Genomic DNA, 5,822 nt, shown 5'->3' with positions numbered 1-5,822 from the left:
TTTGGTACACCCTCTCAGTGGCCCAGGCAATACTCTAAGATTATAAGCCACAAAGGAGGTGTCCAGCTGGGTTGGGAAAGGAAGTTTCTTTCTTGGGAGTTCCCACACTAGTCAAAATCACAAAACTGAGAGAAACAGACAGAAAAAGAGGCAGAGGCAGAGGCAGAAAGAGAGCAGGAAGGAAACTTAAATATGATCTAATCCAACCCCTTCATTTTACAGAAAGGGCAACTTCTTAGATTATCTTAGAATAGAGCAGAAGTTTAGAGTAGGGAAATGGCCCAAAGTCACAAAGATAATAAATAAATGAGCTGGGATTTTTAACCCAGAATTACTGGTTTCCTGTCTCATATTATTTGCATGTTGGCACATCTAAACATCTCCCTCCCCTGCTCTGTCCCCTTAAATCTTTCTATCCCTAGACCTAGACAAACCCTTGAGGATATCTTCCCCCAAGGCCCTTGGGCAACTGGGGGTTGATGGTACCCAGCATCCTTGGGTACCCATTGTCTTTTTTTTTTTAAACTCTTACCTTCCATCTTGGAGTCAATACTGTGTATTGGCTCCAAGGCAGAAGAATAGTAAGGGTAGGCAATGGGGGTCAAGTGACTTGCCCAGGGTCACACAGCTGGGAAGTGTCTGAGGCCAGATTTGAACCTAGGACCTCCCATCTCTAGGTCTGGCTCTCAATCCACTGAGCTACCCAGCTGCCCCTACCCATTGTCTTTTGAAGAATTGGCACCAAGGTGGTAAGGGTAAGGAAAGCCATGGGGCCTCCATGCATGGATAGGGCTGAACCCACAGGCTGCTGGAAACTCTTTGGTCATAATTAGCGAGGAAATCAGATTCTCTCCAGACAGGCAGGCATCAGGGTATCATCCTGGCATATTAGCAAAGCTGCTTTCCTGAGGCAAGAGAGGAGAGTCCAAACCCATAGGTTTCTGGAGGGTATGGTGAGAGGTTGGGTGAGCACCAGCCCTCAGCAATATCCAACGCCAGTCCCATCCCATTTCTCTTATTAGGGGACAGCTAGGTGGCACCCCTTACCCCATGACTGTGATTTCCCTTTTAGAGGCTACAATTCCATCTTCGTGCCAGGGCCAGGTGCCCACCCCTCCTCATGCTTGGCATTCCAAAAACGTGCTCGATGCCGGCTCCCTTCCTCTACTTGGCTGGGTTCTGAGGCCATCTGGCAGCCTGGATGCAGCTGCCCAGATCTCTCTACCCTCCCACCCTTTTCCCTCTTGGCTATGTTTGCCCCCACATACTGCAGGTGGCACCATTGGCATGCTGTGTTCATGCACTAGGCAGGATGCCAGCTGGATGCTAGGGTCTATCTTAGCCCATCCTGTGGAAAAGGGCTTCTCCCTCCAATCAATAGTTCACAACATCATGGGTCTAGAACTGGAATGGACCTCAGAGGTCATCTTGTCCAGTCTGCTCATTTTACAGGACACCATGGTCAGAGAAATGAAGTCATTCACGTAGGGTCACACAAGTAAGAAGGGTCAAAGGTGAGATCTGAACACTTCGGTTCCTCTGATTATAGAGCTAGTCCCCTTTCTCCTTTCTTATGCTATGTTCCAGGCCATCATTTTTTTTAAACCTTACCTTCTGTCTTAGAATCAGAAGAGCAGTAAGGACTAGGCAATGGAAATTGGACAGAGTCACCCACCTAGGAAACGTCTGAAACCAAATTTGAACCCAGGATCTCCCATCTCTAGGTCTGGCTCTCAATCCACTGAGCCACCTAGCTGCTCCCATTTCAGCCCATTATTGATGATTCTTTGGGTCCATCATCTAATCAGTTCCAAATCCTCTTAACCATCTAGCCCACATCTCTTTGCTTTGTTCCTAAGGGTTGAAGGAGAGGCTCTGGGAGGAACTGCTGAAATCCCGAGATGCTCTGACTAGTATTCCCCTGTTCTGGTAGACTAGTACCTGACCAAAAGGAAAAAGAGGTTAGTCTGGCGTGTCTTGGGGATGATGCTGCCTTGAAGACACAGGAAGTTGAAGACACACCCAAGGAGCTAAAATGAGAATGAAGTAAATCTGACCATCTAGTAGAATCCCTAGCCTACTACCTCTGACTCCAAGTCACCCCCATTCACCTTCTCCAAGACAAGAGAATCCTGGCTCTTTTCTCCTCTACTCAGACAATGAAGCCCTTCCAGTTGCACTTTATCCTCAAAAGTGGCAATAGCCCCAATCTGGATGAGATGATGGCTTCCCCTCAGCCCCAATCCTTGGATACCAGTGGCTTCTATAGCTATAAAGTGGCTACTTTGCTAATCCAAGGTTGATAGGCTTTGAAAAGGTACCAGATGCAATGGGAAGCATGCTAGACTCAGAGTCAGGAAAGTTTCAGGTTCAAATCCCACTTTTGTCACTAATTGTGTGACCAGAAAAAACTCTTTAAACAGCTTCCCTATTTGTAAAATGGATATGATGCCTGTTGTTATTATAGTAATAATAAAAAACATAAACATTTATATAATGATTTGGGTTTCTAGGGGAACAGTGAGCTTGCCTGGAATCAAAAAGATTCATCTTGCCTAGTTAAAATCTGACTTCAGACACTTACTAGTTGTGTGACCCTGGACAAGTTACTTAACCCTATTTGCCTCAGTTTCCACATCTGAGAATGAACTAGAGAAGGAAATAACAAACCATTCCAGTTTCTTTGTCAAAAAAACCCAAATGTAGTCAGGAAAAGACAGACACAACTGAAAAATGACTAAATAAACAACAGATAGTGCTTGAAGGTTTGCAAAGTGCTAAATGATGTTTTCTCACTGGATCCCCACAACAATGCTGAGATGTAGGGGCTACTATTATCCCCATTTTATAGATGAGGAAATTGAAGCTAAGAAAGGGTAAGGTCAACAGGCTAGAAAAGAGCAAATGACTGGTCCAGGGTCTCACATCTAATAGTTGTATAAAGGCAGGAACTGAACTTGGATCTCCCTGACTCCTAGGACAGCCCCATCTCCACTGAGCTACCCAGATGCCATAAGACTGTAGTATTCTCCTCAATGTGTTGCTAGACAGGGCTGGCTGTATTACAAATTTCTTGCAGGCCAGAACTGTGTGGATTTTGCCTTTATATCTCCAGCTTGTAGTAACACTACCTTTCCAAGCACACAGCAGGTATTTAATAAATGCTGGTAGGATTAAATTAAATTCCCAATGAATGAGAGTACATGGAAAACACTATTTAAATGATAAATATTAATATTATTATTAGCTCAAATTCCAAGCCTGGGCCATGGAGCTGTACTCTGAAACATGATGCTCCTTAAGGGCGGGACTGTCTTTGATCTTTCTTTGCATCCTCCGCACATAGAACAGTGCTTGGCATACAATATACATTTAATAAACACTAACTGATTAGGCAAGTAGGTGGTACAGTTAATAGAGTGCCATACTGGAGTCAGAAAGACCCAAGTTCAAATCCAGCCTTTGACAATTACTAGTTGTGTGACCCTGGGCAAGTCATTTAACCCATCTCCGTTTCCTCATCTGCAAAATGTACATAATAGCATCTACCTCCCAGGTTGTTATAAGTATCAAATAAAGATAACAATTGTTAAGCTCTTAGCACAGTGCCTGGTACATAGTAAGTGCTAGATAAATATTAGCTATTGTTATTATTGATTGCTGAAATAATTGATTGGACCAGGCACAGGCCAGGAGATTTGACCTTGCCCTATCCTGATTGTTTCCTGGAACGGTGCTGTTCACAGGAAGGGGACCAAGAGAGACATCACAGTAATAGAAGTCCAAATCAATTCATGGAAAAAATCACGAAGAACCTCCTATAGAACCCTGGCTCATAGATCTAGAACAAGAAAGGGCTTAAAGTCCATCCCATCCAACTCCTTCATTTTATACGTGAGCAAATCAAAGTTGAGAGAGGTTAAGAAATTTGCCCAACTTCACACAGATTCTAAGTGAGATTCTAACCCAGAGCCTTTGTCTTCAGATCTTACACTCTCCCACAGTACCATGCCTCTTGCCATGTTCCAGGAAGTATGGTAGGCACTGAGAATACAGAACCAGAAACTAAACCATCCCTGCCCTCGAGGACTTAACATTCTACTGAGTGATAAATCTGGAGTCATTAGCCCTGGGTTCCTATTTTGGCTTTCCCATTTACTGTTTTGATGATCTTGAGTAAACTGCTTCCCCTTCATTTCCTCCTCTATAGAATGAGGAACTTGGACTTAGATCTGAGGTCCCTTTCAACTTTCTGAGCCTGTGAAATGGATGACAAGCCATCTCAGTGTTGGTCTCAGTCTATCAGGCACAAACAGTAGTTGTGAGTCACCCAGAAACTTGACAGGCACCAAATAACATCCTCTTGAGCCTAAGAAGATCTTTTTTAAACTCTTTTCTTCTGTCTTAGAATCCATACTAAGTATCAATTCCAGGGCACAAGAGTGGTAAGGGCTAGTGACTTGCCCAGGGTCACACTGCTAGGAAGCACCTGAGATCATATTTGAACCCTGGACCTCCTGTCTCCAGACCTGATTCTCAATCCACTGAGCCACCTAGCTGACCTGCCTAAGTAGATCTTAAAGAAATAGGGAATCCAAGGCTCCCCTCTCCGTCCCAGGAGCATCCCAGAGGACTGAGAAAGGCTGGGTAGCCAAATCACAGATAGTAAAGAACTAGGGAGGATGATCCAGACCCTACCCTGGTGCCATAACAACTCAATCTCTGCTCCTTGGGGCTGACTTGATTATCCCTACCCCAGCACAGTTCTGAGGTGGAGGTAGAAGATGCCCTTGCTTCCTCCTTCCCTCTTTAGCCTCCTCAGTCTCTCCCCTCCCTCTGCTCCCAGGATGGGCAGCCACCTCATCAGCAGCCCCGAGATGACCGAGCCCTGAGCAGAGCTGACATTTCAATCTGTCTCTGGAGCCTTTCAGACTGCTGTAAATTGCCTCAAGACTTCACCACAGCCCCATCCTCTGTTCTCCCTCCTCCCCACCCCCTACCCCATCAGGCCTGGCTCTCCGACAAGTGACAGATTTCAGGCTAGCAAAGTGACAGACCTAGTCAGGGGTGTGAGAAGTGACAGAGATGACCAGGACAGGACTTAACACTGCCCTGTAAGAGAAGGGACTCACTTGCAGCCCTGTAAACACAAAGAAAACCCCCCAACTCCTACCCTAGGCATAGTCTGACACCATCTTGGCTTCTGGGAGGCTCTACTGTACAGCTCTCTACCTTCAGCATCCTCCCCACCCTATACCAGGGCCTAACAATGATGGATTGGCACAAGATCAGAGAGAGGGAGCTGGAAGAGAATCTCAAGGCCATTTAGTCATTTTATGCAGGAGAAAGCTAAGGCCTAGAAAATTGAAATTATTTGCCCAAGGTTATGTAGGAAAGAAGGATTCAACCCCAGGTCCTCTGACTCCTGATTCAGAACCTGATTCAATTGCACCCCATCTTAACCCTTGATAATCGAGGTACCAATTTGGCAGCTCCTGAGTCTCATTTCATTTCCTGAGGCTTTCAGCCTTGGGAAAACCAATCACTATCTCCTGAGAAGGAAGCAACTCGGGAGCAGCTAGGTAGCATAGTGGATAGAGTGCTAGGTATGGAGTAGGAAGGACCTAGGTTCAAGTTTGGCCTTAGACACTTCCTAGCTATGTAACTTTGGGCAAGTTACTCAACCCCAATTGCCTAACCCTTACCATTTTTCTGGAATTTTTACTAAAACAAAAGATAAGAAAAGAGAAAGAGGGAGGGAAGGAAGGAAGGAAGGAAGGAAGGAAGGAAGGAAGGAAGGAAGGAAGGAAGGAAGGAAGGAA

The sequence above is a fragment of the Gracilinanus agilis genome, chromosome 4, assembly GCF_016433145.1.
Source record: "Gracilinanus agilis isolate LMUSP501 chromosome 4, AgileGrace, whole genome shotgun sequence".
Classification (NCBI taxonomy): Eukaryota; Metazoa; Chordata; class Mammalia; order Didelphimorphia; family Didelphidae; genus Gracilinanus; species Gracilinanus agilis.
Note: the sequence above shows the minus strand (reverse complement) of the source record.